The sequence below is a fragment of the Sus scrofa genome, chromosome 10 (assembly GCF_054392235.1).
Source record: "Sus scrofa isolate SSC_HxYL_T2T_F1_AM1 chromosome 10, Sscrofa_HxYL_maternal_Yorkshire_Landrace_v2.0, whole genome shotgun sequence".
NCBI lineage: Eukaryota > Metazoa > Chordata > Mammalia > Artiodactyla > Suidae > Sus > Sus scrofa.
Window position 1 is genome coordinate 38,875,001 of NC_139392.1, and position 13,727 is coordinate 38,888,727.

A 13,727-nucleotide genomic window follows, 5' to 3' on the forward strand; every position below is an offset into this window, starting at 1 on the left:
GGTCCGAGGGCCCGCGGGGTCGACCAGCTGTCCCGGCCGACTCGGGCCCGGGTCCGAGGGGCCCCGGGGTCGACCAGCTGTCCCGGCCGACTCGGGCCCGGGTCCGAGGGCCCGCGGGGTCGACCAGCTGTCCCGGCCGACTCGGGCCCGGGTCCGAGGGCCCGCGGGGTCGACCAGCTGTCCCGGCCGACTCGGGCCCGGGTCCGAGGGCCCGCGGGGTCGACCAGCTGTCCCGGCCGACTCGGGCCCGGGTCCGAGGGCCCGCGGGGTCGACCAGCTGTCCCGGCCGACTCGGGCCCGGGTCCGAGGGCCCGCGGGGTCGACCAGCTGTCCCGGCCGACTCGGGCCCGGGTCCGAGGGCCCGCGGGGTCGACCAGCTGTCCCGGCCGACTCGGGCCCGGGTCCGAGGGCCCGCGGGGTCGACCAGCTGTCCCGGCCGACTCGGGCCCGGGTCCGTGTGGCCCTCGATGGGATCCCTGGGGTTGTCTTGATGCCGGGGCCGTCCGTCCGTCTCTGCCAACTCACTCGCTGGGGTCGTGTCTGCACCGCGTTGACTGCCTCTCTCCGGGGCCTGAGTCTCCCGGACAGGGTGTGTCGTTTTGTGTTCGATGTTTTCTGAGCTTCCCCTCTGGCCTAGTGATTTCCTTCTTCTCTATTGAAATCAAACACGTCCCAGCACTTGGGTGCATAGCATTTTATTTGGCCCGCGCCGCCCCGCCGCCCTTGCCGCGACAACGTTGCTGTCCCTGTATTAGGACGGTGAGGAGGTTCTTGTTGGTCTTCGGATGGCCGCACCCACGGTCTATGGAGCTTCCCAGGCTAGGGGTCGAACTGGTGTTACGGCTGCTGGCCTACGCCCGAGCCGCAGCCGTGCCGGATCTGAGCCTCGTCTCAACCCCCTGCGTGAGGCGAAGGATGGAGCCCGCAACCTCATGGTCCCTAGTCAGATTCGTTTCCTCTGTGCCACGAGGGAAAGTCCTGAATCAACGATGCACGGATTTAGGACGCTATGGAGGGATGCATTGGCCGGCCCCAGGTCATATGGGGTTCCGGAGCCAGGGATCCGATCCAAGTCCCAGCTGTGGCAACGTGATTACTTGAAAGAGGACCCTTTAAAGCCGGGGTGGGGGTGGCGGGAGGGGATGACACTGCATGCCATGGAGGCGCTCACCTGTCCTTTTTGTGGACACCTTTTCCGCGGTGGTGACAATGGATGCCCTGGCTGCCGTTCGGAAATGAAAGGTGAAGGCCAAGGTCCACGGTCCGTGGTCGGCGTGGTTCGTCTTCAAGGCCACGGATGAAGAAACGGGCTCCAGGAGGAAAGAGTCCAGGCCTTATGCCTGCCCTGCCTGGAGAATCCATGTCGCCACACAGCGATCCATCCCGATGCGTTCGTTGGTCCTGCGACGCCCCCTGCCGTAAGCTGCTTTTTATAGTCTCCGAAAAGGTCCGCCAGATGGCTCCCGGGGTGGGCCTGGGACGACCAAGTTCGGGGCCGGAAGAGGCCACTTCCAAGTGGGGGAGGAGTTACAAGTGGGTGGCAGACCTGAAGATAACCTGGAGGGGAGGAAAAAGGAGGGGAACCGTGACCGACCGAGCGAGCCGGAGGGGAGGGGAGGGGAGGGGAGGGGAGGGACGATGGGATGGCACCATCGGGAGTCCTGCTCAAAGAATTGGAGCCTCCTTGAGACATGCGACCACATCCATCATTCCAGAGGGAATGGAAGCGTCTTCCCCATGGTTGTACAATGATACATGTCCTTCAGAGTCCCTGAGAAAAAAAGGAATACAAGGCAAGATTTTGTCCGTGGAGGGAAGGGGGGGGGGGGGAGAACAGAGGCTCCAGACTTTGGATCTCTTGGCACAGGGGCCTCCTGCGCCGTATGGAAAGGACTGTTCCTAGGGTGCTCTCAGAATGGGATTTCTGGGTCCCACGAACCTTGTGTGTTGGACAAAGAGGCAGAAAGAGGGGTTCCCGGCTGGAAAGCCCAAACCACAGCTCTTCAGATGGGTAGGGAAGGGCAGACAGACTTCCGGCCCCAAGCAGTGATCTGGACCTCCAGAGGCCTTAGGACGACTTCACTGAGAACACGCAGAATACGACCCAGCCACAGCGTCCTCTATACCTAGCTCTGTTTCACTTTCTCTGTCTCTCTCCCCTCCTCCTCTTTCTCCCTCTGATTCTGCCTCTCACTGTCTGCCTATCCTCCGTCCCTCCCTGTCTGTCTCTGTCTCTCTCCCTCACAAGCACACCAAAGCGGGTCCCCCCCCCCCCCCCGGAAAGGACGGATGTGAGACGGACACCCTCTTCTTCCCGTCTTGAAAGCAGGAGAAAAACCTTCCTCTAGAAGCCCAAGTTCAAAGCCAGCTGTTTCAAGGAACGTCTGCCTCTGGCAAGGGGGAGGGGGAGGGCGAGGGGGAGGGCGAGGGGGCGGCCTGGAGGCAGCCTGGAGCACCCACGGCATGCATTCAGAAACCTCGTGCATCTCTCTTCCGGTGCTATCTTTTGGGGGCACGTGGTACTCTTGGGCAAGTCCTCCGAACGATAGTGGAAACAAACATCTGTCTTCTCTCCCACACCTGATGAATGCAGACAGACACACTGGAAGAGCACCCACCCCCCCTTTTCCCCCAAAGGACTCTTGTCACTGTACAGACGGGGGGGGGGGGGGGGGGGGCGGCACGGGGGTGTCACACGCAGTCTTGGTGGCTCGTCTATGTTTCCAATCCGCCCAGGCAGTGCAGGCGGCCACCACTGCTGCTGCCACCTCTCACCGATCGTTCATCCTGTCCGTCAGTGCTATGACAGCACTAAGCTCTTCAGGGAGAAAATGCTCCCTGCCTTTCCTCTCGGAGGGCACACTGAGGGCACCCACTCCCATTAACAAAGTTTATTCACCTTGACAGGAAGAAAAGAGCTTGGGGTTTCTCACACCGCTGCAGATGACACTTTCCTACCGACTCTGGAATTCTCTTGCTCATTCTCCGGTGGGCCCGCCCCCCCCATTTCAGGAGAGGGTGTTTGGTTCTGGGTTGGGGTGCGTGTGTGTGCGCGCGTGTGTGTGTGCGTGTGGGTGTGTGTGTCTGGGTGTGTCTGTGTCTTGCTTTTTCATTTTATTGGAATACAGTTGACTGACAAAGTTGTATGAACTTACAGGGTTGTTTCTGGGTGTTCGTCATGGCAGTGAAAGGAAACACCAGGATTTCCCTAGAAAGCCATCCCGTTCACCTGATCGGTGGCGTGAAGGACATTCACATCCTCCTTGAGTTTCGCATTTGAAAGTGAGGGGCGGGTGCGTGCAGCAGGTCCCCCCCCACCCCACCCCGCGCCCCGAACGTGCCTCCCGCAGTGGCACTAGGAGTGTGTGCAATGAAAGGGACAGGACACCAGACACCAGAGGACCATTCTGACCCTCCTTTCCTTCTCTCTTCGGAAAGCAGGAAATAAATCTCTTGGGTGAAAGAAAAGTGTGCTCCCTGCCACGAAATTTGGGGGGGGGGGGTGTCGGGTTGGCGATAAGGACTTCACTGCTCCCATGGCTCCTGCAATGTTCACGAATCCTCCAAATCCTCAAGGCAAGATGGTTCACAACCAATACATGAGCGAGCTGTCAGAGACACCAGGGACTGAAACACTCCGTATTAGGGAGGGGTCCTCACTCACTTTCATGCAAAGGCAGCGACAACAGCAGCCTTTTCAAAGATGGCTGCAGGCAAGAGGGTGGGGGAGATGATGGAGAAAGTGGTGGTGGCGGCGGCGGCGGCGGCGGCGGCGGCGGCGTGGCAGACTTGGATCACGTCCATTATGTTCATTCAACAAACAGTCGGGGCGACGGGAGAATGGCCGCTTGGTGGTCTGTGTTTCTCCAGGCTCCCTGACCCACTCCCTGCCCCACACCCCCAACCCCCCACACCCCCTTGGACATGGGCAGGAAGGTTTCTAGAGAAGGCAGTGCCTGACCTGCCGGCTCTGTCACCCTGGGGGGAGAACATTTCGGAGAGTCGCCAGAGGCTTCAGACTTCCTACCCCTCTCCCTCCCCCACTCTGAACCCTGGTAACTAGACTTCATTCAACCGACACTTAGGATGGGTCATCCAACTGTTCTCTCATGAAGGAAGGAAGGAAGGAAGGAAGGTGGGTCGGTGGGTAGGTGGGTGTGTTTTCTGCGTGGGGTGAAGCCTTCCCTCCCTCGATGCAAGCCTGATATCCTCACCTGTCACAGAGACTGGACCCCTAAAAAACTACTGTGTCCGGTTTTCTCCCATTTAGGGGGTTCCAGAGTGTGTGTGCGTGCGTGCGCGTGTGCGTGCGTGCGTGCGCGTGCGTGTGCGTGTGCGTGTGCGTGTGTGTGTGTGTGTGTGTGTGTTTTGAGGGCCACACCCACGGCATATGGAGGTTCCCAGATGACGGATCGAATCGGAGGCTTTAGCTGCTGGCCTCCTACACCACAGAAACAGGAATGCCAGGTCCGAGCCGCGTCTGGGACCAACACCACAGCTCACGGCAACACTGGATCCTTTACCCACTGAGCGAGGTGGACAGGGATCGAACCTGCAACCTCATGGTTCCTGGTCGGATTCATTTCCACTGCGCCATGGCGGGAACTCTGCTTTGTGGTTTTGGCGTTTGGATTCCAGAAGGTGGCGTAGGGGTCCCTGTTCGTCATCTATTGGATAGAGACTCGTGTGTGTATATGTTCATCCCATCCTCCTCATGGATCCCTCTCCCCCGCCCTCATGATTTCTTTTTCCCCCTCTGCTTTTTAGGGCTGCCCTCGTGGCATATGGAAGTTCCCAAGCGAGGGGTTGAATCGGAGCTACGGCTGCTGGCCTACGCCACAGGCACAGCCATGTGGGATCCGAGCCGCGTCTGCGACCGACACCACAGCTCACGGCACTGCCTGCCGGATCCTTACCGCCCCCCTGAGCGAGGCCAGGGATCGAACCCACACCCTTCCCTGCAAAGGTTCCTCGTCGGATGCGCTTCCATGGTGCCACGACAGGAACTCCCCCGTGATGGTTTTTTTTCACGCTGGTGTTCCCACCAACAAGGAAGGAATGGCCCAATATTCTGGAATCACCTAGAGGGGAAAAGACGCTGAAAAAGAAAGAACGGAGGGATAGATGGATGTAGATGGATCACTGAATCCCCTTGACTGTACACCTGAAACGAACACAACATTGTAAGCAAGCCCACTGTACGCCGAGCTAAAGCAACAACAACAACCAACAACCACAACAAACTTACATCTTAAAAAAAAAAAAAAAAAAAAAAAAGAAGATGTCCCCTGCAGTTCCCATCAGGGCTCAGCGGTAATGAACCCGACTAGGATCCGTGAGGATGTGGGTTCGATCCCTCCCCTGGCCTCGCTTGGTGGGTTAAGGATCCCGTGTTGCTGTGGCGGTGGGGTAGGCCCGCAGCTACAGTTCTGATTCGACCGTGAGTCTGGGAACTTCCATAGGGCTGGGGCGTGGGCGTTAAAAAAAGATATACTATATGCATACTATATACATATGTAGGAGTTCCCGTCATGGCTGGACGAATCCGACTAGGAGGCCTGAGGGTGCGGGTTCGATCCCTGGCCTCGCTCGTTGGGTTCAGGATCGGGTGTTGCCGTGAGCTCTGGTGTAGGTCGCAGACAGGGCTCGGATCCCGCGTTGTGCTGGCTCTGGTGTAGGCCGGTGGCTACGGCTCCGATTGGACCCCTAGCCTGGGAACCTCCATGTGCCATGGGTGCAGCCCTAGAAACAGAAAATAACTACGTGTGTGTGTCTGTGTGTGTGTGTGTGTGTCTGTGTGTGTGTGTGTGTGTGTGTGTGTGTGTGTGCGTGTGTCTGTGTGTGTCTGTGTGTGTGTGTATACAGATAGATATAGATATACAGATATAGATATAGATATATCACCTACCTAAAGGCCCAGGACTAGAGAAAGCATTGGGTCATTAGGATCTAAGAATCTTCTCCCCGCCCCCCAAATCCATCCATCCAACCCACCCTCCCTCCCTCTCTCCATCTTTCACTTTTCCTGATAAAGACAAAGGGACAAAAATTGTTTGTTTGTTTGTTTCTTTGTTTGTTCGTTTCTTTCTCAAAAGATGTACATCTACTTTGTAACTTATACCTCTGTCAGAGGGATGGAGAATCCTTGACCTTTTCCTCCCTACCCAAATCCTTCCAGAAGTCAGAAACTCAGTGGCTGGAAAACTGGACTGGATCCTGAAGTTTTTCCAGTTGCCTTCCATCTCTGGCTACAACTCTCTTCATGAGCGTTTCCCATTTTCTCCCACCCTTTGGACCTGGCATCCTTGTGGATGAGAACACGTATCGCTTGTCCCGAGGCCCTGAAAACGGAAGCTAGTGGAGTCCCTCGATGAACACATCAGAGAAATGGTCTCTGAGAGTGTCTCTGAGAGTGAAACCATCACCCTGTGTTCATTTCTCTAAGAGCCCCTCGGAAAGTTGGCCCCAACACCTGACGGCATTCTCAGAGGGGCCTTTCAAAAGACTGAAGGGGCGTTCCCGTCATGGCTCCGTGGTTAACGAATCCGACTAGGAACCGTGAGGTTGCGGGTTCGATCCCTGCCCTCACTCAGTGGGTTAAGGATCCAGCGTTGCCGTGAGCTGTGGTGTCGGTCGCAGACACGGCTCGGATCCCACGTTGCTGTGGCTCTGGCGTAGGCTGGCAGCTATGGCTCCGATTCGACCCCTAGCCTGGGAACCTCCATATGCCATGGGAGCGGCCCAAGAAATGGCAAAAAGACAAAACAAACAAACAAACAAACAAACCGACAAAACAAAAGACTGAAGGGACTTTCCCCTCTCCCTCTCTCTTCCCTCTGTCTCACTCACTGTCTCTGTCTGTCTCTCTGTGTCTCTCTCACACGCACACGCACACACACACAGAGTCACCGGCTCCGTTCTTCATATGTAACAGTTTGAAAGTTCCAGGAAAGGTTGGCAGCCCAAACCGGCCTTGGTACTCCAGCTCCAATTAAGTCTCAGAGACAGAGTTTTGGGGTGAAGCATAAAGAACAGCTTTATTGCTTTGCCAGGCTAAGGAGGCCACAGCAGGCTAAGGACCTCAAAACTGTGTCCTCCCTTGAGAGGGGATAGCAAGGGGTTCTATAGGTTTAGCTTAATGGTAGGCATGGGGGTGGCGGAGCTGTCTAGAAGCATCAGGGTGCTTGCATTCTTCTCCCTGGATAGGAGATTAGGATAGACCATTTCAAAGTCATCAAGGCTGGAGTCAGGTGGTCCATGGAATGTTTCCAGTGTCTTTGGGGTTATGGCATTTTGACCTTCTCTCTGGAGTGAAGATTGCTCATCCACGGGGCGGGCGTGGGGCGGGGGGTGGGGGGGGGTCGCAATCCTTAGGGAGTGTTTCAAGGGTAGAGAAAACACCAGGTTCACTACAACTCTGACTCGACAGTAGTCATTAGTCATAAGTTCGTGGGCCAAGGCAAGCCATAACCTAACGGAGACTATTTCAAAGTAGCTTTTAGCTGTAACAATGTCTCTGGCTCCAACACACCAGCACTCCGGGGCTTGAGCTTGGTTTCAGTTTCAGAGGAGGGAACTCTGGCTCCAAGGATTAACCCCTTCGTTCCTTTGGTTTCTGTGGGCCTGGTTCGGGGAGCCCATCCACATCACCGCCTTTTGAGAGGCCATCTGACAACTGTTTCACCAAAGCGACGTCATCTCAAAACAAGGAAACCAGTTCCATGAAATGGAGGATCTCTCCCTCCCTCTCCCTCCCTCTCCTTCTCACTCTCCTCTACCCACAGCTCATGGCAACGTGGGATTCGTAACCCAGTGAGCGAGGCTGAGCATGGAACCTGCCACCTCATGGTTCCTAGTTGCATTTATTTCCACTTCTGCACCACGATGGGACCTCCCCAGCACAGTTTTTCACACGTGAAGTTTCCCGGGACGTCTCGGAGGAGGCGGACCCCAAACGTGTCTCCATGCCCTATGTGGGTGATTCCTGTGAGGTAAAATGACTTAAGGACCGGCCCACACAAAAGGGACACTCTGGCCCTCCTTTCTGGCCCCCAGACAGCAGGAGATGAAAATCTCCTCCTCGTGCAAAGGAAGATGGCAAGTGAAGATGTCCATTCCCACACCAAGGCCAACATGCTCCAGAAGTTTTGCGGGGTTTCCCGGGTTGGGAAATGGCGGGGGCTCCTTTGGCCTGACACGAGGCGAGTTTCGTGCACACATCCTCCCCCACCCCCCTCCATGCAGTCTGCGAGGGGCAGCCTGAGGGTAGGGAAATTGGGGAAAGGGGGGAAAAAAAACACTTTCCCTAAAGAGAAGCTCCAGGAAAAGTCACCACCTCTGACTTGACTGGAGAGTTTCTGCATTTGAATGAAGTGATTGAACCCAGGCCCTGAGGCCTGGATCTTCCTGATCTCCCCTCCCCCCCTTCCCGGGCGTGAGTCCAGGCGATTTGGGAAGCGAGAGGCGGCGCAGCAGGGATGGCGGCCGGGGGTGGGGGGTGGGGCGGGCAGCTGGGGCCGGGAGTGGGGGGGTGCGGGACTAATGAACCAGCGCCTGCCTGCATGCCTGCCTGCCTGCCTGCCTGCCTGCCTGCCTGCCTGCTTGCCTGCCTGCCTGAACGAGCCCCTCCCCTCCCCCCCCACCCCCTCCCCACACCCACCCGCCTGAGGGCAGGGATGGGGCCTGAGAGCTAAGGGAAACTTCTTTGCTAGCTACTTGTCAGGGAGTGATCCCAGCTCAAAGTCCCTTTGCTTATTTCGGAACAAGGTCTGAGTCTCAGCTAGTACAGAGTTTCTGAATGTCTCGGCACATGGACTGGCCTGCACCAAACAAGCAGACAGGAAGAAAAATGAACACACAGAAATCCAGCTGGTCTCCTTCTCCCAGAGTCTCTCTTGGAGAAATTACCTTAAGCTCAGTGACTTTGCCCCGTCTCCCTCTGGTGCAAAGCCATCCCTGGAGGAGCCAGGTCTTACATGAGCAGGGCAGGGCAGGGCAGCACCACCCAGGTGAGCTGGAGAGTGGAGAGTCAAGTTGATAGATACCCCAAATGTGGCTGGCCAGGGGTCTGGGCTAGCATTCCGTGTGAACTCACACACCCAGGCACCTAGCACCGATTTCCCCATGTTCTTCCGACCCTGATTCTCACTCTTCTTCTGTCCCCCCCCCCCCCCCTTCCTTCGGCTTTTTGCCTTTTCTAGGGCCGCTCCTGCGGCATATGGAAGTTCCCCTGCCAGGGGTCCAATCGGAGCTGTAGCCGCTGGCCTGCACCAGACCCACAGCAACGCGGGATCTGAGCCACGTCTGCAACCTGCACCACAGCTCACGGCAATGCTGGATCCTTAACCCACTGAGCAAGGCCAGGGATGGAACCTGCAACCTCATGGTTCCTAGTCAGATTCATTAACCACTGAGCCACAATGGGAACTCTGACTCTCCCTCTTCCCTGCCTGATACCTTAAGAGCCTGATCGTTTGTGGGGAAATGAAATCCCAGCTGGCAAGAGCCACCTTATCTTCCCAGCACACGAGAAAAGAATAGGCGCAGGCTCACATCCATCTTATGTTTCTATGCCTTGCCCTGGCCCCACCGTTTCAGAAAGCTGTGTCCCTCCACCTGTCAAAAGCCAAAGCCCAGGAGTTCCCGTCGTGGAATAGTGGAAAGGAATCCAACCAGGAACCATGAGGTTGCAGGTTCGATCCCAGGCCTTCCACAGTGGGTTTAGGATCTGGTGGCATCACCTTGCGCTGCGGTGTAGGTTGCAGACGCAGCTTGGATCTGATGGTGCTTGTGACTGTGGCATACACCCCAGCAGTTGTAGGTCTGATTCGGCCCCTAGCCCGGGAACCTCCATATGATGGGGGGAGGGGGGGGGGGGAGGCTGCAGCCAAAGCCCAAGGAAGAAAGACAATCAGAATGTTGCGTGGAACTCCTGGAGACTTAACAACCACCACCAGTCATGACCATGGCTGTCAACCGACACCAGAGCCAAAGAAATGTCGGATCAAATAGGAACCTGCCACTTACACCAGTACTCACCACAATGCAGGACCACAAAAACAAAGGAACAAGAAACCAAAACTAAATAATTGCCCAGGAGCAGCAGGTGCAGGAAAAGCATGCTGACTCTCACCCCCCAGAAGCCAGAGGTAACCTATTTATCACCCCACACGCACACACCTCAGCACCACCAGCACCAGCACCCCCCCCCCCCACCCCAGGATCGAATCTGCATCCTCGTGGGTGCTCCTCAGCTTTGTTACCAATGAGCCACAATGGGATCTCCCCAATCCAGGTTTTTATGTTTCTTTTTTTTTTTTTTTTCCCCTTGCTTTCTTCGGGTGGCACTCACGGCACACGGAGGTTCCCAGGCTAGGGAATCAGAGCTTGAGCCACTGGCCTACACCACAGACACAGCAACACCAGGTCCGATCTGTGTCTGCAACCTACACCACAGTTCAGGGCAATGCCAGATCTTTCACCCACTGAGCGAGGCCAGGGATCAAACCAGCACTCTCATGGATGCTACTCAGATTCCTACCTGCTGAGTCACAATGGGAACTCCACTAAATACATAAATTTTTTCAAAGAGAGAGAGAGAGGGAGAGTGTGTGTGTGTGTGTGTGTGTGTGTGTGTGTGTGTGTGAGAGAGAGAGAGAGAGAGGTCTGGTATCACTTGGGGAAAAATAAAATTATGCTTGGAGAAAAATACCTGTCCCTAGAGATCATTCACAATGGCTTGTTCTGCCTGTTCATTTCTCTCTTTCTTCCCTTTTCTTTTTTCCTTCCTTTTCTTTTCCTTTCGCATCTGTCTGTGCCGTGTGTGTGTGTGTGTGTGTGTGTGTGTGTGTGTGTGTGTGTGTGTGTGTGTGTGTGTGTGTGTGTAGTCTTCTTTTAGGGCTTCACATGTGCCATTTTGTAGGTTCCCAGGTTAGGGGTCAATGCTAGTCGGGTTCGTTTCCACCGAGCCACAACGGGAATTCCTGCCTTGTGCTTCTTTATCTTTGCTCTGTTACTAGGTGCTAGGGATTCCTTTTTGTTAAGTCCAGTCACTTAAATAAGGGTGTTTGCAGGGTTGCCTAAAGCATCAAAAATGTATTTTCTCATTAAATATTGGAATGTGGGGAGTTCCTGTTGTGGCTCAGTGGTAACAAACCCGACTAGTATCCATGTATGCCGGTTCGACCCCTGGTTTGGGAACTTCCGTATGCCACAGTTATGGCTCTAAAAAATCCTCTCTCTCTCTCTCTCTCTCTCTCTCTCTCTCTCGATAATATACACATACACACACACATCCATACGTACATACCTATGTACACATATACATATACATTGGAATTTGGTCTGCCATCGATGAGATGCTCCCTCTTTGTGTGTTGTTCATTTTGTTTTTTGTTTTTTAGGAGTGCACCCTCGGGATATGGAAGTTCCCTGGGCTAGGGGTTGAAGAATCGGAGCTGTAGCTGCTGGCCTGCACCTCAGCCAGAGCTATGCCCTGCCAGATCACCCGATCTGAGCTGAGTGGCCACGTCTGTCACCTACACCTACCTCCCCCTGAATGAAGACGTATTTTCAATACATCTCAAGTGGAGAAAAACTTGCTAAAAATCACTTTATTTGTCATGGAAACCATATCTTCTAGCAGACATGGCACAAAAGCCAGTGTTTATGGTCATCACACCACAGACATCAGAATTCCAAGCTTCTAGGGGTTTCTTGGGGGTGGGGTGGGGTGTGTCCCCAGGGCCTGTGGAAGTTCCATGCCCACCCCTCTGCCACCACCCAGGGATCCTTCGCCCTGGGTGGGTGGGGGGAGGGAGAGGGTATCTCAGCAGAAACGATCTTATCTTACGGGGTTTATGGATGGCTAGAAGCATGTGGTTCTGTTCATCTCATGCTTGAGGTTTCGGTTTTTGCCCTCCTACCTACCCAATGGTCGGCAGATGGAATTCTTCTGGTTTTCTCTGGCCATCCCTCTCCTCGAACTCACGGGTCCAGTTTTTCTCCCACATTTGACTTTTCCGGGAGATCCACAAAAGGAAGCGCCAACCCTTGACATCCACCGACAAGAGATCACCACCCTCTGCCCCTCTTTAGCCCCTTCTCATCCTCATGCCTGCCTGCACACATCGGAGACATTTCCAAGTGCCCAGGAGGATCCTTGGACCCTGACACCTCGAAATCTTCCCTGAGCAGCAGTGCTCGGGACTCAGACCTGGGGTTTATCACGGGCTCCAACCACGACCTTTGGTTTTCCTGGGCTGGGAGATCGGTTTCATGAGATGGAACCGGCTGCGGATTCAGCTTCTGGATCTGGACTGTGAAACGTTGTACAAGACTTTTTTCAAGGCATGACTGTAGGGGAACAAAACCTTGCGGCCCGCCCCCCGCCACATCCCAGATGTCACATGAGCACGGGGAGGAATTCTGTGGAGCTGGAAACAACCATGACCCAAAAGAACACAGGAAGGAATTCCTGTCATGGCGGGGCAGAAACGAATCGGACTAGGAATCACGAGGTGGCAGGTTTGATCCCTGGCCTCGCTCAGGGGTTTAAGGATCTGGCATTTTTCCGCGAGCTGTGGCATAAGGTCTCAGATGTGGCTCGGATCCCGCCGTTGCTGTGGCTGTGGCTCAGGCTAGCAGATGCAGCTCCGATTCAACACCAAGCGTGGGCGCGCGCGCGCGCGCGGGGGGTGGGGGGGAGGCGGGGAGGGAAGCAAACCTCCTAAGAACGACGAAAGTGCAGTTAGGAAACAGAAAATGATGATCCCGGAAGTCCACTTGAATGTGGTTGGGAGACATGCGTAGGACCACACCGCCACCGTGTGAGAGACCAGTGCAAGACAGCTGAACAATACAAAGCGGGGTGGGGGGTGGGGTGCTTGGCGGGGGTTGGAGGAGGAGGAGGAGGAGGAGGAGGTGGGGGGAGACGGCGGCACTGGTGCTGGGCAAAGGTGCCTCTGGGCGAGGACTTTGGTGACCATATTCTCATGGCAGGCTTGAGAGCCCAAAAGATGACATGGTGGAGGCTGAAGTTAAGTTTGGTCAAAAGGAAAACAACCATGAGAAAAGATGCATCCACCCACACCTAGAAAAGATATCGTGCCAGGAATGGGAGCCCTGTTCCAATGGCTCTTCCTGGGATTGTGGGAAATGAATCGATAGCAAGAAGATGCTTTCACATCCATGTCTTCAATGACTCCTGTACTAAGTGCGTCGTGGTTTTGCCAGTTTGGCAGAGTTGTGGAATGTCATCCGGCAATTGCATCTCCCCTGCCCAACCAGCAAGATGGAGTTGTTCTTTTTTTTTTTTTTTTTTTTTTTTCCTGCTGCACTGCCTTTCCTGTGCCAGGGATCGAACTTGAGGCTCAGCTGTGACCTAGGCACAGCGGGAACTCCAAGATGGATTTCTTTTTCCTTCTTTTTCTTTCCTTCCTTCCTTTCTTCCTTTCTTTCTTTTCTCTCTCTCTCTTTCTTTTTCTTTTCTTTCTTTCTTTCTCTTTCCTTCCTTCCTTTCTTCCTTTCTTTCTCCTTTCTTTTTCTTTCTTTCTTTCTTTCTTTCTTTCTTTCTTTCTTTCTTTCTTTCTTTCTTTCTTTCTTTCTTTCTCTCTCTCTATCTTTCTCTTTCCTTCCTTTCTTTCTTTCTCTTTCTTTCTTTCTTTCTTTCTTTCTTTCTTTCTTTCTTTCTTTCTTTCTTTCTTTCTTTCTCTCTCTCTCTCTCTCTC